Raw genomic sequence first — 26,566 nt, forward strand, 5'->3', positions numbered from 1 at the left:
TTACAAGGAAAGGCTATCCAATTTCTAAGGTTTCTTCTAATTAAACCAATTCAAAAATAATATAATTATGACAGTCAAGAAGCAAACTTGCCTCTAAATATTAGTCCACTTGGGCTGCCATAACAAAATGCCACTGGATGCCTTAAACAACAGACATTTATTTTTCAGAGTTCTAGAGGCTGGGAAGTTCAAGACCAAGATTTCGGCCAATTTGGTTTCTGGTTAGGGCTCTCTTCCTTGGCTTGCAGAATGCCACCTTCTCATATGGTCTTTGCATGAGAAGAGAGAGAGAGAGATCCTACCCTTATGGCCTCATTTATGCTTTATTACCTCCTAAAATCCATATCTCCAAATACAGTTGCATTGGGGGTTGGGGCTTTAATGCAGAAATTTGGGGAGTTTCAAAATTCAGACCATGATACTCTGAAGAGTCTAAGAATTACTAGAACTTCATGAACAAAAAGGGGATGGAGGGAGTCTACTTTGAACTGTGTAGCCATGATTTTGTAGAGAGCCAAAGGTAACAATTACCATACTTCTCCTTCAAAGCAGTGTGAAGAAAATATGGAGGAAGCACAGGCGTGCATGAACACAGAGCAGGGATACAAACACTGCACGTGATCTGGTTTCTTACTCCTAAATGCACTTAAGATGTACACTTACAAAGTACATGAACAAAATTCATAGAAACTGTTGGAAAAATTAAAGAATCAAAGTAAGGTCAGAATGTACTGAAGCCAAAACAAACAGATGAAAAAATCTGTCTTCTCTTTAGCCAGGTCCTTTGAACAATTAAATGCTACAATTTTCTTTAGGTCTCACTCCTGCAATTTCCCAAGTTTCACCATGGAGAAACTGTTTCCTTACTCCAGTGTAAAGCCTTTACATTGGTGGTTGCTGTCTGTTTTTTTCCTTACAGGAAGAACAAACGGTATCAGCATCTTCTCTCAAGTAGCTCTTCCTGAGTTCAAAGATCATTGAATTTCCTATTGGCAAGCACTTCAGTTTTCATAACTTTTCCTGCCTTTTGTTACGTTATTAATTTTTGTGATTATCCTGCAAACCCTCTTCAAATTGTCCATGTTCCTCTTGAGTAATGGAACCAATTTACTCATTAGAGTCTAATAAGGTTTGAGTATAACAGCAGGATTACCTTGTGGTCCTTTCATGTTATTTTTGAAAATAGATGACAATATTTCAAAACAGTGAGACACACAGTCCCTTCTTTAACCTCAGCTGCTATTTCTTACTCAAGGAGAGTTCATTTAAAAAAATAACTAACCACAGATTTTTAATTATTGTTGATACAGAAATCTTCTCTGAGCAGATTTAAACTCCAATGTGTTGATTCTTGGACCTTAATTCATGTAAACTTTATAGATACTCTGCCCCATCAAAAAGCCTGGTCCATCCATATACAAAGTTCATAGGAAGATGAGGTGTATCATCATGAACGAGGCCAGGTCCTTCAAAAAACACATGCCTAAATGTATCTCCCAGCCTGACTGATACCAGCCTGTTACTATTTATCTGGAAGATATTACTGTTTTGCTCAAGATGCCTAAGAGCAAGACCCCTTCTTAGATATGGAGGAAGGAAACCGGAGTAGATTTCTGGAAAGGAGTCTCGAGGAAACTGATGTAAGACACTGGTGACATTTAAAATCGCTAATTCATTTTGAGATCATCCCCTGGGGTCTCTTGCCCCAGGATCCTTGTCAAAACACTAAAATAAGTACTCTTTGATTTCATGACTTCACAGTTGATCTTTCCAGACATTTAGTCTTTAGGGGGGATTCTCAAATGGTGTGTCCCTTGGAGCTTGTAAGCCTTGAGTCTAAAGCAGACATCCTATTTCACATCAAAATATGGAGACAGACATTTAATTCACTATTTATGTATATATCTAAATTAGGAGACATTAGCATGACTGAGAAAAAAAGGTTAATAACACATAAAACATTTAGAGTTCATTTAAAATTATGAGTGGCTGTTTTCTCCGTAGGAACAATATATAACATTTAAAACTGATGAATAACTATATGATAAGATCTCCAGATAGGCGTGAGGGCCACAGCTTCATATAATTCTAATCTGTCTTCAGGTAACAGCTTGATAGTTACTCTCGCAAGTTGACATTTTGTTTAAACTGAATACATAGACTATATTATCGATGTGTCTTGGCTAAATGATGAAAAGCTTGTAGCTTCTGACCTTTAAAATATTTTCTTTCTTTTTTTTTGTAGGAATCAGGAAAATGTTCTAACAACATGTTGAGTGAGGTAAAATTCTTTGAGCAAACACCAAGGCAGAACCATAATATTTGTAAAAATTACTCTCACAACCCAACCATTGCAAGTTCTTCACTGCACTTACCAGTATCTCTTTTTATATGTCTGAAGGGATCCTGCAAGTTTCAAATAAAAGCCAGCTGCTTCCTGAAAATCTTAAATTTGCCCTTGAAGCCCATCACTGCCCAGCTCTCACTCTGTGACCATGGGGGTCTGGTGACCTGAATGGGACTGCTCCTGGATTCCCCCAGCAGCAGGAAGAGCTCAGCTCATGACGCCTCCCATTAGAGTCCAGCAAAATTTCCTGAGTGATGTAAGGTCTTTGCTTCCCTTGGTCCAGCCTAGAGACCAATAGCTAATGGTTACAGCTAACCAAAGGTATCTGCTATTCTGCTACCCTTAGCTGGGGTCCAAACATCAACATCACTTCAACCTCAAATCCTTTGCCATTGCTCATTAACCCACTGGATCCTGTCTCCTCAGATCACTATATATACATTTAGGTACTTTGATACAAGCAGATGAATTAGAAATATATATATATAAAATTTTTCAGCCACTACATATCACACAAACATCCTGAATTTCTTGGAATACTAACAAAAACAACCACATGCAGCTCTTTTAAATGATGATCTTTTCCCAAGCAGAGAAGAAAATTATGGTGAATTTCCATATAAGGGGTAAATTTTGACAAATATAGTCCTATTTTTAAGTAATTTTTTTCTTAAGATGAGAAAGTAATTTTGTGTTAAATATGCTCAATTTATGTTAATGTAGCCCCTTTTCTTGGTGATTATTTTGCCTAGCTGGGATTCATTTAGAAATTTCAGGGCCGGGTGCAGTGGCTCACACTTGTAATCCCAGCACTTTGGGAGGCTATGGCGGGCGGATCATGAGGTCAGGAGATCGAGACCATCCTGGCCAACATGGTGAAACCCCGTCTCTACTAAAAAACTAAAATTAAATTTAAAAATTAGCTGGGCGTGGTGGTGCACGCCTGTAGCCCCAGCTACTCGGGACACTGAGGCAGGAGAATTGCTTGAACCTGGGAGGCGGAGGTTGCAGTGAGTCGAGATCCCGTCACTCCAGCCTGGTGACAGAGAGACTCTGTCTCTAAAATAAAATAAAATAAATGAAAAGAAATTTCAAGTATTATATCTCCAAAAACTTGCTCTCATACAAAGTTGGAGAAATAAATTGAAATGTGAATCCATGAAATTCTGTATGGTATGGCAGAAGGAGAATGTATTGCCTTTGAAGAAAAGGAGAACTCCACCCAACAACTCTCTCTGTCTCTCTCTCTCTCTCTCTCTCTCTCTGTGTGTGTGTGTGTCTCTCTCTGTCTCTCTCTCTCTGTTTTAGTGTCAAGTGATCCTTTAAGCGTGTTCTGGGATGTTATGGGCTCAGAAGCATGGGCAGTCCTAGGGTTCTTACCTCCTCTCACTCCATGTGATCTCCCTGGGCAATCTTGCCTCTTCCCAGGCTTTGAATTGGCATAAAATAACATGGTATATTCCCAAATCTCCCCTAATTGGACAGCTGCTGACTGAAATCCGTACCCTGGACACTGAATATCTACATGTGTATCCTAGTACTTTCCACCTTCCTCTACCAGAATATAACCTCCACAAAGGCACAGGCTTTTCCGTTTTATTTGCTGTGTTAGCATCAATGCCTAAAAGAATGTTTGGCACAGAATATGCAGTCAATAGATATCCCGCTGTTAGGATCTCTGAGAAAGAGAAAGCAAACTCTCTGAAGACATAGTGCAAAGTTGTGGAAGTAAACGAAATCCCTCCTCCAACATAAGTTTAATACATTTGAGGCATAACTGTATGTTTTCTAATGTGCAGCAATATTAAAAATCTATTCCACAAACGCTGTTATTTTGTAATCCTTTTAACTCTTATTAAAAAATACTTTAGAGAAATTTACATTTTTATTCATTTTTTCATTCCTTTATGCAAGCAACATTTAGCCTAAATTTGAATGTCAGTCTTCCTGCGTGCACAAAGGAAGTACTCAAAGCTAAGGCAACAATTGGTTCCTTATCCTCCTGCATCTTACATTTTTGACATTTCAATATAGAATCCTTCTCTGAAAAAAAAGTAAACTGAGAAAAATCTCATCCTATATTTTTCAACAAAAAAGATTAGTGATTATTAACATTAAAACAAATCACATTTTTACTCTAATTGTTATTTAAAACTCCCATAGAAAGGGTTAGAGAAGTTGTAAATAAATGTAGTAGTATTGTATTAGAAAGAAGGTAGTATATTTTAATTACTATCTTTAATTTTTGAATCTTTGAATAGCAATCTTTAATTATGACTTAATCAATGGTGAATTTATCATAATACTGCAGCCAAAGTCATATACACTTTCATTGTATATGAAAAGCAAGGAAATAAATAAGATTGCAGGGCAAGTTTATCTATCCTAAGAATACAAAATGACTTAAAATAATTTAGAAATGTATATTATATATACAAACATAAATATATAATATATAAGAATAAAATATATAAATATGTATAAATATATGATATATAATATATAATATTGAATAATGTATTATATATTATGTATATTATATATATTTAATGTATTATACATTATATATTATATTGAATAATGTATTATATATAATATTATATATTATATTGAATAACATATATTATATATTATACCGAGTAATATATTATATATAATATTATATATTATACTGGGTAATATATTATGTATAATATTATATATTATACCGAGTAATATATAATATCATATAATATGTTATATAAATAAATGGGAATATATGTAAAATTATATATTGTATTAAACATATATAATATATATTATATTATATTGAATAATATATAATATAATATATATTATATTATATTGAATAATATATAATATAATATATAATATTATATTGAATAATATATATTATAATATATATTATATTATATTGAATAATATATAATATAATATATATTATATTATATTGAATAATATATAATATAATATATATTATATTATATTGAATAATATATAATATTATATATTATATTATATTGAATAATTTATAATATAATATATATTATATTATATTGAATAATTTATAATATAAAATATAACATATTTATAAATATGATATGTAAATATATTTATATATTATATTTATATACATATTTATATTTATATATGTAAAACCCAAAACAATGCTTTTAAATTAATGGGAATATATATACACACACACACACAAACACACACAAATATCTATATGTACATATATATAAAATACCCACATATACATATATATGTGTATATATGTATTATATATTATTTAATAATAGATTATATAATACATATATGTGCATGTGTGTTATATATAATACATGTGTATGTATATGTGTATATTATATATATGTATTTTTTTCCTTCTGCAAATAGATCAGTGAAAAACCTTGCAATATATTAAAAGAAAAAGTAACAAAGTATCAAAACTCCCAATTTTTTTCAGGCTGGCAACTACCTTAAGAGCAGTTTTGTGTATTAATGTGAAGCATCAGTATTCATGACACATTTAAGAGCAGTCGTATTTGATGGTGGTAAGAACATACATCCATGCATCACTTAGTGACATTAACATGTTCTAAGAAATGTGTCATTAGGTAATTTCATTATTGTGTGGACATCATAGAGGGTACTCACACAAACCTAGATGGCATAGTTTACTACATACCTAGGTTATATGGGATAGCCCATTGCTCCTAGGCTACAAACCTATGCAACATATTACTATACTGAGTATTGTAGGCAATTGTAACACAATGGTATTTGTGCTGTCTAAACATATCTGAACATAGAAACAGTAGTTATTATGTTACGGCAGCACTGTTCTATTGTGGTCTGCCTTTGACTGAAGCATCATTATGCAGCACGTGGCTATGTGTGTAAACTCTAAGGAATATTTTCTTAACTGTCCCTGGTTAAAACATGTCACATTTATATTAATAAAGGCATGTTTTTATGACCTCATAATGTACATATGGCAAATTTGTTAAATTTGTTCAATGTTAAAGAGTTTGAAACTGAAAAAGAATGGAATTAACTATGCAGTAAGTTAATGATTAATTTTAGTATTTCTAAGTACTATCAATATGATCTAATTCACTCAGAAAGACCATGATGCTCTGATAAATAACGACGGATTAGCAATACTACATGATATTGCCCTGGAATATTATCACTTATAAATCATGCTAATGAATAATCTCTGAACCACCACCAGAGTTACAAAAGTGGCATGGGCTGCCATTAAAATGAGTTATTAACAAATAAACTAAAGTGATAAATCAAATATAAAACTTGTACAAATATTCTTAGTAAAAATGGATCAATTATTCTTGGACATCAAAGGACATAGCTACCATTTTATTATTTTTCCAAGCATATTATTATTTTATTATTATTAAAATATAGTATCAATAAAACAAAAATGTGATAGATAATCTTACATATATTAAGACAATCAATACATATTGAATGAATGGATAACATTTGATATTAAGTAATAGCTATTTTTCTTGAGAGCATCATACATTTTAAAGCACTTATGTTAATAATATGAAGTAAATTGAAATGCCATTCCCTGTTATTAAAGCTATTAAAATCTTAGGAAGCAGGTATATTACATTTTTCTCTATTTGAACTTTCTTCCAACAGGTGAATGGGGCAGTCAGTAGCAGTTCAAGTTAATGAAACTCTCTGATCTTTCTGAACGCTCCAGAATGTGGAGCAAATTAGTTGACTGTATAATTTCCCTAGCTGTAAAATGATGATAAATCAAGAAATTCATGGATCCGTTAAAATTCAACAAGAAAGCATTTATTCAGTGACCACTTTGCACTGCCATTAGGGACAAGGTACTATGATGAATACAGTGAGGATTCCAGTCCTCAAGGAACTCGCAGTCTGAGGAGTAGCAATAAATGAAATTGATAAAGTATAGTGCAGAGTGGTGAATTCTGCGTAAATATGAAGGAAGGGCTCTGGGGAAAAACGTGGAGAACTTTTAACTCTGCCCAGGGAAGGGTGAGCAGAAGGAGGGATAGGCATCACTGAACAGGTGACACTGGATCTGAGTCTTGAAGGTGAACATCAATTTCCCAGGAAAGAGGGCTCTGTGTAGTCCAGGCAGGATGAGCAGCACATGCAAGTTTACTGTTTAGATAATTCCCAGAAAATCATAAAATACTGGAGCAGTGGAACATATGATTCACAGAAGGGAACAGCTTCAGATGAGCTCCCATAGAAACTCTGCTGTTTTATGATAAGTTTATAGAACAAAGCGCCTATAGGCACCATGGAATCAAGAGTTTTTAAGGTAGTGAGTAACAGAAAGTCCATTTTTTAAAAATTATAGATTACTCTGGAATCAGTGCAGAGGAGAAATTAATGTGAGACAAAACTGATGGTAGAAAGATCATGAAGGAGACTATTAAAGAGCATATTAGAGTCATTCAGTTGAGATGAGAAGGCAACAGTGGCAGGAGGCAGTGATGGGGAGCCAACGACAGAACACAGTTTTTTTGTTTGTTTGTTTTTGTTTTTGTCTTTTGTTTGTTTGTTTGTTTTGAGATGGAGTCTTGCTCTGTTGCCCATCATTCAGTTGAGATGAGAAGGCAACAATGGCAGGAGGCAGTGACAGGGAGTCAACGACAGAACACAGTTTTTTTTGTTTGTTTTTTGTTTTTATTTTTTGTTTGTTTGTTTTGAGATGGAGTCTTGCTCTGTTGCCCAGGCTGGCATGCAATGGCACGATCTCAGCTCACTGCAACCTCCGCCTCCCGGGTTTAAGCAATTCTGCTGCCTCAGCCTCCCGTGTAGCTGGGACTACGAGCGCACACCACCATACCCAGCTAATTTTGTATTTTTAGTACAGATGGGGTTTCACTATGTTGGCCAGGCTGGTCTCGAATTCCTGACCTCAGGTGATCTGCTCACCTCAGCCTCCCAAGGTACTGGGATTACAGATGTGAGCCACTGCACCTGCTCCAGAACACAGTTTTGAGAGGTACCACAACCCAATGCACGAGAGGAGCAGGAACTTTTCGTTATTGCTTTGTTTGTACTATAATGTTCGGAGAAGTGCATGGCAGAATACAAACGACTATGGGTTACAACCCCCTTCTTGTAAGAAAACCAATGAATTGCCACTAATAGTGAACCGGGGAGATAATATGATATTTAAGAAGTACTTGCTTTGTGGTGGATACTCATTTAATCCTCACAAAACTCCCGGGAAGAATATATGACTATTTTTACTTTTACAGATGAAGAAACTGAAGCTCAGAGAATTTAAATACCTTTCCTCAAATTATAGAGCCACCCAGGTCCCGGCTGGAGTTCTGTGGCTGGGAGAACAGAAACAGTTGCAGAGTAAGACAAAGCCATAACATGTGTCATGAATCGTGATATTCATTAAAGCCGAAATGCCCTGTGAAATCAGAGAAGGTAGGCAGAGGTTAAAGAACAGGGAATTCCAGTGACATGGTGAGTGGGGCTAGAGCAAGAGAGGATACAGAAGAAGACGCAAGGGAGAGGTTTTTCTGCTGATTTTATTTTTGTTTCTGTTTTGTTTACTTTTAAATACATGTCCTCACACAGGTGCTTTTGGTTCACCTACAAACACCCCCTATTCTTATCTTTTCCCCTCCAATCTCCAATCTCACTCTCTCCATCCACTGTCCCAGAAAATTCTCATTCTCTCTCCATATGCCGTCCTCTCTTTTCTTTTCCTTCTCTTCTCTTTTCTTTATCTCTTTCTCTCTCTCTTTCTTTCTCTCTTTCTTTCTTTCTTTCTCTCTCTTTCTTTCTTTCTTTCTCTCTTTCTCTCTTTCTTTTCCTTTCCTTTCTTCTTTCCTCTCTCTCTCCTTCCTTCCTTTTTTTTTCTTTCTTTTTTCTTTTTTTTGAGACGGAATCTCGCTCTGTTGCCCAGGCTGTAGTGCAGTGGCATGATCTCAGCTCACTGCAACCTCTGCTTCTCAGGTTCTAGCGCCAACATGCCTGGCTAATTTTTTTGCATTTTTTAGTAGAGATGGGGTTTCACCATGTTGCCCAGCCTGGTCTCGAACTCCTGACCTCAAGTGATCCGCACTCCTCGGCCTCCCAAAGTCCTGAGACTACAGGCATGAGCCACTGTGCCCAGCCCATACACCTTCCTTTCTTATTTGCATTTGTAAACTTTCAGGGATTACCCAGTATCATCCTTAAGGCAATCCCTGAGACATTTGGGTCTGGATAATTCTTTGTTGTGGGGGACTGTCCTGTGCATGCCAGAAAGTCTGCATCAATACCTGTTAGGGGACTCACCCAGGGACTGGGCCATAGCAGTGCCCTGTAACAGCAAATTAGTCAAGCAGATTAAAGCGGAAACACTTACTTAATTGTTCTGTGGTGGCAGGCATGAATTCTACCACTGAACCACCCATGGTTTTATTCTGGTAAAAAATTGGTTTGTTTAAAAAATCTTCTCCCACACGGGAATATGGGTTAGGAATCCTAAATACATGAATTACTTATTCCCTGAGGCACAGTATGTTGTTATACTGGAGAATGTAATTTAACTTCAAAGTGAAATTTCACAATTGCTGAAAAAAAATAATTTGACATGTGAAAAGCTTATATTATTGCTAAGATCATCCTATTGCTTTGGACCATCTTTTTTTTTCTAAAATGCAAAAGTGAAGCAATATATAACATATCATCTTTAACTGGGTTTAAGCTTTGCCAAGAAAAGTCAGAGATTTCATAGAAAAATAGAGGCAAGAGAATGATCCAAATGCTTCTTAGAAAGTTTACTTAGGTAATATATTACCTGACTGGATAACTTCAGAAGCTATTCAGTTGTTCACAAGTAGAGCTGTTTCTATACCAGACTAGAGTTTGCAGAGATGCTGTCGAATTTTATCTCTTAATGTTTGTCCACATGACTCTAGCAAAGTTGTTAAAGATAAGAGGCCTCGATTAGGAATCTTTAGACCTAGCACTCTCCTTAATATGGCAGAAAAAAGTAAAAAAGACTTTAAAGATGAAAATAATGGTGAAAAGAAAAGGTTTGGGCAGTTATGCCTGAATAAAATCTAGATGAGCTGCTAATAAAAGTATTAGCTATTTTGGCCGTTTGACTTTGTCCAAATCCTTTAAAAACGATGTCTCTCTCTCTCTGCTTCAGCAGAGCACACCAGATATAGTCTTCTAATCTGATGAATTACCATTTTTATTGCTCATTACTTCATGTATCTAGTTCATTGGTTAAGTCACTTCCTAGCTTTGGTATAATTTCATCTGCTTGTGTTTAAAATAAAAATGCATTGGATGTGAATTATTCATTTACTCATTCCACAAATATTTACCTAAGTCTAATATGGCCTAAGCATTGAGGATGTTGGGAGAATACATCTTTTGTTCCAAAATAATCACACCCAAAAGTCAATACATTGGTCAACGTGTACAAAGTAACACTTAAAAAGGGGGAATAAGTCTTGATGTTCTATAACACAGTACGGTGACTGTGGTTAACAATACTGTATTGTCTATTTCAAAGTAGCTAGAAGAGAGGATGTTGAATGTTCTTACTGCAAATAAATGACATGATATGCTAAATAGCATAATTAAATTTTTATACAATGTACACATGTATCCAAACATCACACTTTACCCCCATAAATATGTACAATTATTATGTGTCAATTAAAAACAAAAAGTCAATGAAAGGTGCCAGAGAAATAACAGATACAAAAAAATTTTGCTAAACAGTAAGTAGACATTAACAAACATATATTTTTGAAGCATTTGTTGTATTAACATAAAATAATACAAATCTTAACAATCAACTCAAAATTACCAAGCGTCCATGTTGTATCTGCCATATAATAAACAGAGGGCATATTTATATTTTATGTCAGTTTTTTTTTTCAATGTATCCTAACCAATAGCATGTCAGTTTTAGGGAAACTCTCTGATTAAAGGGAGTTAATAGCAAATAAAACAAATAGTAGAAAATTCAAGATGAAGTAAGCTTAATCCAAGGTTAATTTCAGATACTATTAATTTCTCTCCCAGTAGCTCTTCCATGTAGTGGCAAAATGATGGATTTTTCAGAGATTTTAATTTTCCTTTATTCTGAACCCAGACATTCGAGAATATAAGGAATTTAGAAGAAAAAAATGGTGCTTTACATTAGTTGAAAAGCTCTGCCTGTACTAATGTACAACTCTAACATATAAGGGATATCGCTGCCTGAATCCTTTCAAAGAAATTCCTAAAATGGCATGAAAGGAATCTGTGACCTCATTACAGCTCTATTCATGAAGGAGAAGAATTGTACACGAGGCCAGTCCATCTTGATCCCAAAAGGAAACACAAAGACATCTCATTAATAAACACTGTTCCTTAATGTGCCTCTAGAGATGCTCAGTGTGTGTATGTTTGTGTGTCTCTGTATTTTGGCCCCCATTTTTATCCCAAAATAAATATTTAAGAGGAAGCTTAAAAGATCAACTGTTTTTTTTAAACACAGAACAGCCCTGCACGGGCATATTATTTGGATAAATTAGATCTGCAAACACACTTTAGCTTTGCTGATGAAAATAATTTAGAATAAAGAAGGTAACCATGCCTCACATGTTGATTCAACACCTTATAACATCTTTTTTTTTTTTTTGAGACCAGTTATTGCTCCCAGGCTGGAGTGCAGTGGCATGATCATAGCTCGCTGTCATCTTAAACTCCTGGGCTCCAGCCATCCTCCCACCTCAGCCTGCCAAGTATTTAGGACTACAGGTGTGCACCACCACACCAGGCTAATTTTTAAATTTCTTTTATGTAGAGACAGGATGTCACTACGTTCAGCTCAGGCTGGTCTCGACTCCTGGTTTCAACTGAATCTCCCACCTTGGCCTCCCAAAGTGCTGGGATTACAGGCATGAGCCACTGTACCCAGACTAATTTATAACATCTTTATTGGTCTCAGTTACTTGAATGTCATATACATGTTTTTAGCTACGTTTTTAAACACAGGGGCTTGATCTTTTTTATAGTGTTTCACTGATCATTTTTACACTGATGGTGTAAACACTGATGGTTTCATGTTGAAGACAGGATAAAATAGTGATTGTGCCATGCACCAGGGATGTGGGCACAGACCCAAATTTCCACTTAGCTTCAATGTGGTTTGAATTTATGAAGGTCTTTATAAATCCCAATTAAAATACCTGCAAAGGTATCTTTTCTGAAGAAAACTTTCTTATGACACCCTATCTTCTTCCCTTCCCATGGAAAATGTAACCATGGGCATAAGAGTCTACAGTAAAGATTTCAGTGGCTAAAACAATGGTGATATGGTTTGGCTGTGTCCCCACCCAAATCCCAATTTGAATCATATCTCCCAGAATTCCCACGTGTTGCGGGAGGGACCCAGGGGAGGTAATGGAATCATGGAGGCTGGTCATTCCTGTGCTATTCTTGTGATAATGAATAAGTCTCATGAGATCTGATGTGTTTATCAAGGGTTTCTGCTTTTGCTTCCTCCTCATTTTTCTCTGGCTGCTGCCACGTAAGAAGTGCCTTTCACCTCCTGCCATGATTTGAGGCCTCCCCAGCCATGTGGAACTGTAAGTCCAATTAAACCCCTTTTTCTTCCCAGTCTTGGATACGTCTTAATCAGTAGCATGAAAACAAACTAATACAAATGGTTTATAAGGTCACTTAGGAGAAAAAAAAAGTCTCCTCCGCAGTTCAAATAAAATGTTATTCATTAGTGGGAAGGAAGGCCATCTACATGTCAGAGCAGAAGGAGAAAAGACCTCAGTCACAAGCACTCCAACCACACACACACATACACACATGCACACACCAAATTCTGTTATTCTGCCTAAAAATTCACCCATATCAAATTTTGTTGGCTGAATCATACAACTTAGGAAGGAGAGACATTTAACACACTTTGGTAGCTGTGACATAAAATTAATCTTATCGTAGTGTCACTACCAAATTACAACATCCCTTTGATCCTATGTAAGGTGCAATCAGGACCCTGATTGGGTGGCAATCTGTGGGATAGGTAAGCAATGTCTGTCATTTCTATATTTGTGAATTACTTTTGGCCTAAGGATCACTATGGGTCACTTCTGGGAGGAGAAGACCAAGCAGAAGGTACTGCTACAGCTTTTGTAGTCTTCTTCCATTTGCTCCTAAAATTTAATGCTTCAATGACTCAATCCTTCAACAAAGACTGAAGTCAGATTCTTCATTCAACCTAGTATAAATGATCACCCTAAATTATTATTATTATTACTATTATTATTGAAGATGGTGAAGCAGGAGTCAACCAGATATTTTCTATAAAGACAATTACTCTGGCTATTGGATGAAGCACGGATTGAACAGGACAAGAATAGAAATAAGATGATTTAGGGACATCAGAGAAGAGTGGTGAGATGAGGAAGTGATGTATGTGACTTGGACTCGGGAGATGTTTTTACACAAAGAGAAGGGAAGGTATTAGGGCAGTGGCTGCACAATGGAATAATTTGAGGAACTTTAAAAATTTCTGAAGCCCGCGGTCCACCCTGAGAGGTGTTGATTTAATCTTCTGCGGTGAAGCCAGAGAACCAGTATCTCTTCACAGTGAAGGTTGAGACCTATGGGCTCAGAGCGGACTGTGAAGGACTGGATGGGTTAGACGCAGAAATTAAGAGGAAGAATTTCTGACCATTTACAGAGAAAGAGAAGACTGGGAATCCAGATTTTTATGTGAACTGTCCTGATTTTTTGATTTGGCAATTTCTTAGTTATCATGCATACAAATTTGTGTAGGCCCAAAATAAATAATAAAATAAACGAACTAAGGTGGATCTGACAAGCAGATGGCCAGTTGCAATTTCTGCCTTAAATCAGGGACTTTAATCTCTAATCATGGATTTCAGACTCTCACAGAATGTAAAAGTAGAACTCTTTGGAAAACCTTAGAAACACATCTGTTAATTACTTCATACATCTCTAAGAATAAACGTGACCTGGTACATTTGGGACATTGCAATTTGAGGTGAATTTATCTACTCTCTCTCACTCTCCCTCCCTCCTGTTCAGATTTAAATAATAACGCACTTCCCAAGGAAGTACAGAAACCTTCCCAAGGCCATTGTTAAGTAGTAGAGTTAGGTCTTGAGCTCACACCTGATTAATTATCCTCTGTGCTACTTCCCAATTTCCCAAACTTCATTTTCAACATACTTCTTATGGGGGCAGGGGAGGAGGCAGAGGCAGGTGAGTTGTTATGTAGTTTTCCTGTTGAAAATAGAATTTATGGGGCACTTTTCCAAATATTTATAAGTATTTCAACAAGCCTGCTATATTTTTAATAATATTTTAAAAAGTTGCATACAAGTAAGCAATCAATCTTGTAATAAAGTATCCCTTAGTCATTGCATACTATATATACAAACACACACACATGCATATATTATGTAATAGGTGTCGTGACATACCTATGTCTATATCTATCTATCTATCTATCTATCTATCTATCTATCTATCTATCCATCTATCTACCTATCTATGTTACATATTCACAAACAGTGCTCATCCAAGTAAGTCTGAATTAGACAGAAGCTACAGGCTGACATATTTATATATAGTGAGATCTACTTTCAGAATATCCTTCAAGAGAATTCATTAAACATTAATATTATCAAACAGCATATTTTTTGTTTTTATGTAATATTTATGTTGGCATACATGAAGGGAATAACTGTCACAAAATCTTAGTGTTTGAGTAGTCAATTAATTGATCTAATTCTATTAATTAATTCACATATGTAGTCATTTTTATCCTGTGAGTTGTTACACAGTTTTCTCTAAGCCTGGACTAATTTGGGGAGGGGAAAGAAGTCGATATTTTTCTGTAAGAATTTTGGACTACAGATACTACACTTATAACATACCAGAGTATCAGTCATATTTCATCATTTGATTTCCATAGATTTCTGGATAATTCTTATTATTTTCAGAACCATATAAGTGTATACTTTCTCCTCTCTCTTTGAATGGCTATATTCTTAATTTGAGCTTATCATATAACCAAGATAATGAAGTAGTCTTCAGGAGTTGTAGATGCCAAAATATAAACACATGCTTCTAAGTAGAAAAGACAGTCATCGCTGACACATGAATTTAATTGTTCAGAGCAGATTCCATTCTTAGCAATCCACAGGAATGAATATACATCCATAGTTATGATTCAAAAATGTCAGTAATCATGTACTGGAGATTTACATACCTGTTCCAGGTAGGAGCATCAAACCAATACAATGTGTCCAGAACTGTGCTGTATGTTGAACTTTCCTTCTAGAAAGAGACCAGGTGCCACGCCACAGCAAAAGCTAAAAATGAAACAGGGAAGGGGTAAGTTTAAAATAAGATAAAAGAACAACAAGTAGTACACTCAGATCACTGAATTGTGAGATGGAATATTAATTACATGATAGATTTCAAAAATGGAGATTTATCCCAGCATTTCCAAATATACTTCATCAAGAAATTCTTTTATTCTATGACACCTGTTAGTATCCCGCTGAGGGCGTGATCCACAGCAGTTACTGGGGAAACAATGAGATGCTGTAACCTCCTGTTCAACACAAATGCCTCAGCTTATGGTTTCTGTCATATGGTCACCTGCCCTCAGAAACTTCCAATAATTGGCAGTATTTTATAAGCTTCCCCCCAAAATATGTACACATAACATACAGACATTTATATTATTAGGTTGATATAAAGCTGCTATGGTTTTGTATAGAATGACTGTCCTTTTCAAAACTCATACTGAAATGTAATTGACAGTGTCACAGTAGTAAGAGGTGGGACCTTTAAGAGGTGATTAAGCTATGAGGGCTGTGACCTCATGGGTGGGAGAATTCTGTACAAAACGTTGACTGTGTCTCCCTTCTCCCTCTTTTCCTCTTTTGTTTTTCTGCCTTCTGCCATGTGAAGACACAGCATTCTGCTTTGTGGTGACTCAGCAAGAAGGCCAGATACCAGTGCCTTGATCTTAGATTTCACAGCCCCCAAAACTGCAAGGCAATAAATGTCTGTTGATTGTGAATTACCCAGTCTGTGGTATTTTGCTATAGCAGCACAAAAAAAGACACAACTAGGTATGAGTTCCCCCTAATGTTTTATGGCAAATAATTTAAGAATCACTCACTTTACCGATTCAACTTATTTCATGGCAACAAGTATTTGACATTCACTCATCATTTTGATCAATATTTACTAAGCAAATAATATGAAGCAGGTATTGGGTTAAAATATTAAGTAGAGGCTTGTTCTTGTTCTCAAAAAGCCAAGTCTAATGAGGGAAAGAGGCCAAGTTAGATGTAGATCACCCCCAATTAGGATGTGGAAAGCTAAATCATTGCCAGTTCAAGGAGCAGAGAGTTAGGTAAGAGGGTGACATCACAGAGCGGGGGGTCTTTAACCTGAGTCTTGTATGCAGTGTAGGAGAGTGATGGGCAGACAAAAGGAAATGGGATGGGGAGGGAGGAGAAAGATCTAGCCGTCATGCTCCCATGCAGGAGGCTGTGAGGGGGAATGGCATGTTCTGAAAGCTGCCCCAGTGGGGGCTCAGAACAACACGAGGAAAATCAAACTTATGCCCACGATGTGGCAGAACATCCTTTTATAGATTTAAATGACTGCAAATCAGATTAACTGTACAAATGAAAGCATACACCCCAAGAATTTTCAGATTTTGAAACTCGTCCCGAAATCCTTTGCACACATTATCTCATTCTGGTTTCACAATCTCTCTGTAGGTTGGGCAGTGTAAGTTCACCCCTACCATGTGCTAGGGGAACTGAGGTTAAGGAGCTTGCCCAATACCACAGGGTGATTTGTGCAGCCTTGGAGTAGTGGCTAAAACTGGGGCCAGTCCCCCTTACAACACAAGGAGAGCTGTGATGCCAGGGTTCTTGAAGAAGTTAAGTGTGGCACAATGATAAATGTGGTATGACCATGATATACACTATTTCTTGACAGTGAATGCTTTGCTGTTACATGCTGCAGAGTGGGCTCTGGGCAGAAATGGACTGTTTCCAATCTCACCCTTCCTGTTATCAATATCATAAATGCAAGCATGGGGCAGACACACTCAACTATGATCAGGTCCACATTTTTTCACCTTGTGAGTTTCAATAATAGACTTCTCTGTAATACACATGGCAGGCATGGCAGGCTACTTTGTACTGTCCAGCAACTACAGAAAAACTGGTCATTCTGTCTGAATCCAGCTGTGTATGATCCTCAAATTTCCCCTGCAGACTTAATTGTTATATATGAGCTTCTCTCAAGCCTTGTGATGTCCACCTCTGAAACCCTTAGTACTTCAGAAACTTTGCTGGTGTAGCATCTGGGGCAAGGGTCTTTGATGCTGATAAGAAGTTAGAACTGTCTTGTCTATTCAGGTAGAAAAAGAAGCTAGCACTCATTTGTAACAGGTGAAAACAGGGAGAGTGGGCATGGATATGGGGGGAAAGCAGGCTTAAAAATGCAAAAATGAAGAAACCTTCTCTCTGACACTTAATGAGAGAAGGCTCATGTAAAATAATATCTAAAGGAGCCTCTGGAATTCTCCAGAGTTGTGAAATACAGTTGCTGAAGCTGGGAAGATTGCAGAGGAATTTTTTCCCTTCCTCTTCCCTCCCTCCCATTTTTTCTTTTAAACTCCTAAAGTGGAACTGCTTAGAATATTTCCTACACAGCTCAATATCTTATCATGAAGGTGAGAGACTAGAAAATCTTTTGGCAGCCCCCAAATTGCCTCACCCTCATGAAAGAGGATAGAATTTGATATTTTTAATGCTTTTCCAATTGAAAAACTGTATGCTTGTTACAGGCTTTCTGATACCTTATAACATATTAGAAATTACTTTTGGCTTTAAAGAAGAGTGATTGCTTTAAAAGACAGTTTCTGCTACAAATTCCCTCAAGATAAAAACCAATTTCCAGACAACAATGGCAATAATGCCTAGAAAACAGACACTGGGTATGAGACAGACAAAATCCAGATGGCAGTACCATTCTGAAATGTAACTTCTAGCAATGGTCTTGTCTTGCAATTCTTGACAAACTACACTTGTTATCACAAGAATTAAGCTTGTTGTTCTTGGGTAGGATGCAACAAATAGAAGATTAAACTGAAGTATTATCTGAAACCAAGACAAAGAAGCAGAAAAACAAGTCAAAAAGTCTCTGAGAAACCTAATGGGCATAAGCTTGGATAAGATTTTTAAAAGAGAAATTGGACTGTACGAAGCATTCAAAAATGAGCAATTTATGAAAATGTATTTATTCTGAATGTATTTCCCATTTGGTTGGGTGAACACAAGAAAACTCACAGGGTGAACAGAAGTGACCTCAGTGATTTGCAATCTAATTAAGCACTTGCTATTGAGAGATCAGGTTTCTAGAGAACATTGATAATTGACCCCCATTAACATAAATTCTGGCATGAGAAAATGGAGTCTAGAAAACCTTGTATCAAAAGAACTCGAATGGATAATCCATGCAAGAAGAAGTCAGGACTGGGAGGGGAGGTAGATAAAATTAGAGAAGCAGAGACAGCGAGGAGGAGTAATAATTTCCTGTATGGCCACGAACACACCAGGGATTGATTAATTCACCAAATCATTTCAACAGTCTTGTAAAGGAGACACCATTGTTGCCAATTTACCATTGAAAAAATTATTTTTGTAAGAGGCTCATCCACTTAGCATACAACAGGAAATGGCCTGAGTTGGGATTTGAATTGCTTGTCTGATACTTAAGTGATTTTTCTTTCTTTCTTTTTTTTTTTTTTGAGATGGAGTCTCAGTCTGTCGCCCAGGCTGGAGTGCAGTGGCGCGATCTTGGCTCACTGCAAACTCTGCCTCCTAGGTTCACACCATTCTCCTGCCTCAGCCTCCAGAGTAGCTGGGACTACAGGCACCCGCCACCAAGCCCAGCTAATTTTTTTGTATTTTCAGTAGAGATGGGGTTTCACCGTGTTAGCCAGGATGGTCTCTATCTCATGACCTCGTGATCCACCCGCCTGGGCCTCCCAAAGTGCTGGGATTACAGGCATGAGCCACCGCACCCGGCCAGTGATTTTTCTAATTAAGCCACACTAATGGTCAAATGGTAAGTACAATGTACATTAACTGCAAGTATAATGAACAAAAAATGAAGATGACACTTGCAAAAAGAACTAATAAATTTATATTTTCTAGTGGTCCTATAAATATGTACAGCCCATCAAATCACCAATCTGACCCATACCTATATTAAGAGTCCTTAAATATATTCATATCTGTGGACCTAGTAATCCCACTCACAAATTATTCCACGGAAATAATTTAAAGTCAAAAAAATGGCGTTCCTAGGAAAATGATCACCGTAACATTACAGGTTGAGTGTTCTTTATCTGAAATGCTTGGGATCAGAAATGTTTCAGGTTTCTGATTTTTTCAGATTTTGGAATATTTGTACTTGTTGGGCATTCCTAACCGAAAAATCCAAAAATGTGAAATGCTCCAGGTAGCATTTCCTTCGAGTGTCATGTTGGTGCTCAAAAAGTTTTGGATTTTGGAGTGTTTTAGATTTTGGAGTGTTTTAGATTTGGAGTGTTTTAGATTAGGGTTGCTGATCTGTACTTATAATAGTGAATAATAGAAACTATTTGTGTATCGAACAGGAAAGCATTTAAGAAAATGTAGGTATAGAAATTGCATGGTGCATTAAGTAGCCATAAGTGATAAATAGGTAGCAACAAGGAAAATGATAACAAAAGCAGAATATAAAATTATATGCTCTGATGATAAATAGATACTATATATATGTTAATAAAAACTAAAAGGATGCTCAGAAAAAAAGAAATTAGTTGTTCTAGGGCAGAGTAATTACAAATATATTAAAATCATAATCTCATTCTTATAATGTACTATTAAATTATACCCATTAAAATATACGTTGAATGAAAATATAGACACAGAAATAAAAAGCAAACATAGCTGATATATGTGTTTGCATGGTTAAATAGTTTCCAGCATATACAATATTATTTTGTTACTTTATTAACTATTTGATATTGGAGGAGGGGTGAAGGAGAGACACTTAGAGAGTATGATGAAAATCAATTTCTTATAATAACAAGAGTTAATGGGAAATAAGATTACAATAATAGGAAGATTTGTTGACAGAATGGCTATTGCATATGACTTTAAACACGTGATCAGCAATCTTCCACTCTGCATTGCACATTTCACCTTCTCACCTTCCCTCCATCCCATTCCTACCCCATTCTCTGGACAAGGACGGAGCTAAAGAAAAGAACTGAGCTGCAGAATTCTCCCACTCCTTCATTCTCTGCTTGAAGGCATCAGGCCATGGCCCAGGCATGTTCTCCAGCTCCGGGAAGCCATTCTGTCTTCTGCTGGGCAGGAAGAACGTGCATTTGAAGAAACCGAAGCTAATTTGGGGGTGCTGCTTCTGTCTCATGTAGGAAGAATGGTAAACCAGAAGATGTTCATCATGAGTCTCACATGGTGCCCTAATCACATCTCTCTAGTCTTGGTCTCACTGATAGTTTTAGGCAGTACATTCTAACATCTGGTGCTTCAAAAAATCTCGTGTCTTTTAGACATGATAGGAAGGTGGGGAAACTGCACTACCCACCTCCTGGGTTAACAGTTCTTAGAAAACACAGGCGCTCCCTAAGTTTATAAATCTTACAAACCATTTGAAATTCACAAACCCTTGCCCCTCCCCCTGCATTATGCTTATACTTGCATGTATTAAAAAGAAACACAAAGTTAAATGTAATCCAGGCACCGTTTGATCTCCTTTGGATAAGTTAGCCTCTTAACCTTCCTTTCCCATTCTTTCTCCCCCACCCCTTTCTGTGTGTGTGTGTGTGTGTGTGTGTGTGTGTGTGTGTGTGTGTGTAGTGGGAAGAAAGAGACATGGTTTAAATGAACTCAGGAACAGAAGAAAGAGTCTGTGTCTCCAGAATTTGATTATCTTCTCTGATCTATGGCATGTGGCTCCTTATCCATCTGGGTGCTCCTAGCCCTGCTGACATTGACAGTGAGGTTTATCACTTGCATGCATGCCATTTGCATTTTCTTGACCTAGTAAGCTTGGGTCGACATCTCTGTTCTTGGTCTCATCTTGTCTCCTGCTGACAAGGAGGCCTTTTCTGAAGCCTTTTCTGAGGTCTTGTCTCCTGCTGACAAAAGGACGCCTTTTCTGAGGTCTGCTCACAGAGCCCTAGAGTGCTGCAGCCCCCAGGACAGAGCCGCCTTCATCCGTATGATGGCATCCCATCCTCATTGCCAAGTCCTCTAGCTATCTTGGGGTCCCATCTACGTCACACTGGAAAGTAACTTGTAAGGCTTTCCTCTGACTGACAGTTCCAAGTTCACTAAAACATCAGTAGAGGGCTACATGTGAAATGGATCCCTGTCTTGTGCATAACTCATCTTTACCAACATGCCTTTCATTCTCTGGGATAAAATTCCAGGTGGAAAAGCTGGGAGGCATGATTCAGACTGCTTTGTCTCCTCCCTTTCACTGTCATTCTTGTTTTGCAGAATTCACCAAATTCAGCAAGGAAGCATGATTTTCCTTTTCTTTCTTGGTGACATATTCTCCTACCACCAGAGACTGAGGCTAGATGTAATCAGTTGAAGAATTCTCTTCCATACATTCTGACTTGAGTTTTCCAGGCTTGGCCCTTGATAAACTAAAAAAAAAATTTAGAAATTATTTCTCAAAAACTACTCTGGATTTCCAAATATATCCAAGGCAGAGTAACAAGATGAAATGTAACCTACACCCCACCTCACCTCCTCAAAAAAAAAAAAGTAAAATAAAATAACTGTTTTCAATAATGGGACAACAGGCAGTGCATAACTGTGGTAAATGTGAGAAGGAAAAGCTGCATCTGGGCCTTTTTTTTCTTTTTGACATGATCTTGCTCTGTCACCCAGGCTGGAGTGCACTGGAATGATCCTGGCTTGCTGCAGGCTTCACCTCCTAGGCTGAAGGGGGTCCTCCCACCTCAGCCTCCCCAGTAGCTGGGACTATAGAGTGCACCACCATGTCCAGCTAATTAATACAAAATGTAGAGACGGGGTCTTTCTCTGTGGACCAAGCTGGTCTCAAACTCTTGGACTCAAGTGATCCTCTCTGTACGGTCTCCCAAGGTGTTGGGATTACAGGGTGAGCCACTGCTCCCAGTCTGGGCTTTTTATTTTGAAGAAATTTCTGGAAAATGGGTAGAGACAAGAGAACCCACAGTGAGTTTGGTTGCCTCACTGAGTTGAATAAATGGTTGATTAGAATTTGAGGAGTCTAGTAATCCTATGAAAAAGATGCTAAACAAAATTAGTGATTAGGAAAATGCAGATGAAAGCCACAATAAGATACTATCCCATACCATAAGAATGGCAAAATTAGAACAACATAATACATCTATGTTGGCAGAGATGGGAAGCAACTATAACTCTCATACACTGCTGATGGGAATGTAATGTGGTACAACTACTTTAGAAAACACACAATGGAAAATTTATTATGTAGCTAAACACATATTTAATATATACTGCTGAGCAATTACACTCCTACTTATTCACCAAAGAGAAGTGAAAAATACAAGTCTACTCAGAAACTTGCATATGAAGTTCACAGAAACTATCCACAGTCACCCCAAACTGGGAAAGAAAAAACTCAATTATCCCACTTTGGGAAACTGAGGTGGGGGGGGGTAGATCACCTGAGGTTGGGAGTTCGAGACCAGCCTGATCAACATGGTGAAACCTCATCTCTACTAAAAATATAAAAATTAGCTGGGTGTGGTGGAGCACGCCTGTAATCTCAGCTGCTTGGGAAGCTGAGGCAGGAGAATCTCTTGAATCTGGGAGGCTCTTGAATCTGGGAGGCAGAGGTTGCAGCGAGCCGAGATTATGTCACTGCACTCCAGCCTGGGCGACAGAGTGAGACTCTATCTCCATAAAAACAAAAACCAAAAAACAATTTTCCATCAGATGGGCTGGAGAAGCAAAATGTGATACTGTCATGCAATGGAATTTTAAAGATGCAATACAAAGTGATGAACTACTGATGTTCACAATATATGTAAATTTCAAAAACACACTGTGCAAAAGAAGTCAGACACAGAAATACTTTACCTACGATTTTATTTTTATAAAGCTCTAGAAAAAAGAAATAGAGTCTATGGGCCAGAAAGCAGAAAAGCATTTTTCCTGGGGCTTGGGGTGGGGGTGGCATGTGTTTACAGCAACTAGGAAGAGGTATAAGAGAATTTGGCATGATGGTGAAAATATGTTAGGGCTTGATTTAGTGGTAGCAACATGGTAGATAAACTTCTCTAATCTCATCCAAATATACACTAAAGATGAGCGCTTGTTATTGCACATGTATTATGCCTTAATATAGTTGATTAAAACAAAACCTTAACTGGCTTCTTATTATTTTATAATATCAGACTGATCTCTTAAAATCTCGTATTTCAAGAGTCATCTTTAATATTGAATATTAATTTAGTACATGCAGAGATATTTTTGTCTTGTGTTTGTTTCTAAAATAATCCAGTGTTTTTGGGAAAGGAGGGCCATGTAAAAGAAACGAGTTGGCCATGGCCATATATTGCTAATTATTGAAGCTGCAAGATGGGTATAGTGGGTTGATTATAGTATTCTCTCTGCTTTTGAATATGCTTGTAACTTTCTATTCAAAACCTTTTTAAATATAGTGGATTGCATTTTAAATGACAATATTAAAATTAGTATATTAGAATGAGGTGTCTGGTATAACCCCTTCCACGTTATTATCCCCTGGTCATGTATAAAGTCTTTCTGGGTCTTTCTAACTTTTCTGTCATTCTAGAATTTTTTCCCCTTTTATCTTTTAGTCAACAGTCCCTTTCAGCTTAGAATCAACTTGGGTGACACGTGTAGGTCAAGACCTGAAAAATTTGAGGAAAATTAGTTAAATCTGAGTCTGGTTCTTTATATTAAACAATAATGATATTTAGTGCTCTTAACCATTTCATCGAGCAAATTATTAAGAAAACAAAACAGTAATGCCAGGCCTGCAGAAATAAATCCCTTTTTAAGGAAAAAATAAAACAACAACGTGTAGAGAAATGCCTCTTTGTTAACTGGGTGAATAACAACTTGTCCTTACAAGTTGTCTGAAACAGAACAAAGAAGTCAAATTCACATAACAAAGACAAAGAAAGGAGCGTATAAAAAGTTTAAAAGGGAAAGAATATTGGACTTAATTATTTTTACCCTACCTTTCCCTTTTAAGGCATTAGAAATCTCGCCTAACTTCGGGGAACGCTGGCTCCAAGCTAAGAGTCATGTGAGTAGCGTTTGTGTCCAGGAGTGCACAGCCTATTCCAGCCCAGGCACCAAGGATCAACAGGCTCCACGCCATGCTGACAGTGCCTCAGGGAATTTTCGGGGAGATGGAAGCTCAGGATGAAGTCGCTCAGAAAAGAAATTGATTAAGGATGCAGAAGGAAGATGGTGTTCAACTATGCAGGCAGGGATGCCCTTTAAAGAAATTAATGTCCCTTTCAGTTTCTTAGTGCGGTGTAAAGTGGAATATGGCATTTCTCCTAATCCTATTATCTCTAGAACTACTGGTTCGTTCTCTGAATAAGACCCCAAACTGTCTTTCTAATGAGCAAGACTGGACAAGAAAACACATCCTAATCACCAACAAACATAAGCTTCTGCAATCACACTCTGATGTGATAAATTAGAATTCTGCTCTACAGAAGCCAACACAGTATGGATGAGTTGAGAGTTATTTTTAATGTTAACCTAGAATGGTAAAGCATCAGAATGTTTGAGCCTAAGCTGTACAGAGGCAATACAAAATTCTATTACTGTAGAATTCCAATTTTCCTTTAGACACAATTCTTTTAGATTTTAACTATATCATCCTGTACTTTATGCCAAGAGCAATGCAGAGTTATTAAAATGCTTTGAGTGGAAGACTGAAGTGATAGAGATGGTCTTTATGTAAAAGGTATCTGGAAGCAATGCTCAGACTAAACATTAAAGGAAAAGAGGTTTGAGAAGTGGGGGACACATCACATTTTAAAAGTGTATTTGGGCCAGACACGGTGGCTCACACCTGTAATCCCAGCACTTTGGGAGGCTGAGGTGGGCAGATCACTTCAGGTCAGGAATTCTAGACCAAGCTGGCTAACATGGCAAAACCCCATCTCTACTAAAAATACTACAGGTGGTAGTTCAAGCCTGTAATCCCAGCTACTCAGGAGGCTGAGGCATGAGAATTGCTTGGGCCTCGGAGGCAGAGGTTGCAGTCAGCCAAGATCACGCCACTGCACTCCAGCCTGGGCAACAGAGCAAGACTCTGTCTCAAAAAAAAAAGAAAGGGAAAAAAAAAGAAAAGAAAAAGTGTATTTGACCTTAAGTGATAAAAAAAGAGAACACTTTTAAGTAGTAGTGAATTCTTAATAAAATTAAGTAGCATGGAGTCTGCACCAATTTCCAAAAAGCAATGTAAAACAAAACACTTATTACATATTGCTTTTAAGTTGTAGGAGAAAAATGGGTTTGTACTAGAGTTACAAATGTACAAGAGCACACATGGATGATTCTGTTCCTATCAGGTATGGGAAGACAATAAAAGACATGACAGAGAAAGGTGATTTGTGTTGGATTCTGAAGAGCTGGGTAGAGTTTTGACAGGAAAACTTTCAAGATAAGGGGGTTTGTGCACACAGAAAAACATCCGAAAGCCTGTAGCACAGAACATATTTAGACAGCTTGACCAGGGCATGTGCACTTACAGGAGGTAGCACGTGACAAGGGAAAGGATGAAGAGGTGCTTCTCTGAGAACTTAATTCTCCCCCTTGAGCTTCAGTTTCTTCATAGAGTCTAAATTTTCCTATCTTGGACTCACAATTAACATCTGCCCAAAAGTGGAGTGACCCTCAGTCACTGAGAGTGTTGAGGCAGGGTGATCATGAAAAGCCGTCCTGATAGGATGTAGGGGAGAAAAGGCCTTGTAATGGTGCATATGAGATGTCTGCATGAGTCTCCGCACATGACAGTGGACTTGGATGCTGAGGTCTGCGTGGGATATGCGGGACATTGGACCAGACGTCT

The 26,566-nt window shown here is 37.2% G+C and overlaps 1 protein-coding gene across 1 annotated transcript in view; it reads right to left on the bottom strand.

The window, feature by feature from the left end:
• Positions 1-20,127, bottom strand: part of CHRM3 (cholinergic receptor muscarinic 3) — a 242,402-nt gene extending 222,275 nt beyond the window's left edge. Inside the window, exons 1-2 of the mRNA XM_009441692.5 lie at positions 18,434-20,127; positions 15,639-15,741 (exon numbers count right to left, since the gene is read on the bottom strand). The gene's annotated coding sequence lies outside the window, so the exon portion shown is untranslated. The remainder of the gene's footprint in view (positions 1-15,638; positions 15,742-18,433) is intronic.
• Between the last annotated feature and the right edge of the window lie 6,439 nt (positions 20,128-26,566).

Source organism: Pan troglodytes, chromosome 1 (assembly GCF_028858775.2).
Source record: "Pan troglodytes isolate AG18354 chromosome 1, NHGRI_mPanTro3-v2.0_pri, whole genome shotgun sequence".
NCBI classification, from domain to species: Eukaryota; Metazoa; Chordata; class Mammalia; order Primates; family Hominidae; genus Pan; species Pan troglodytes.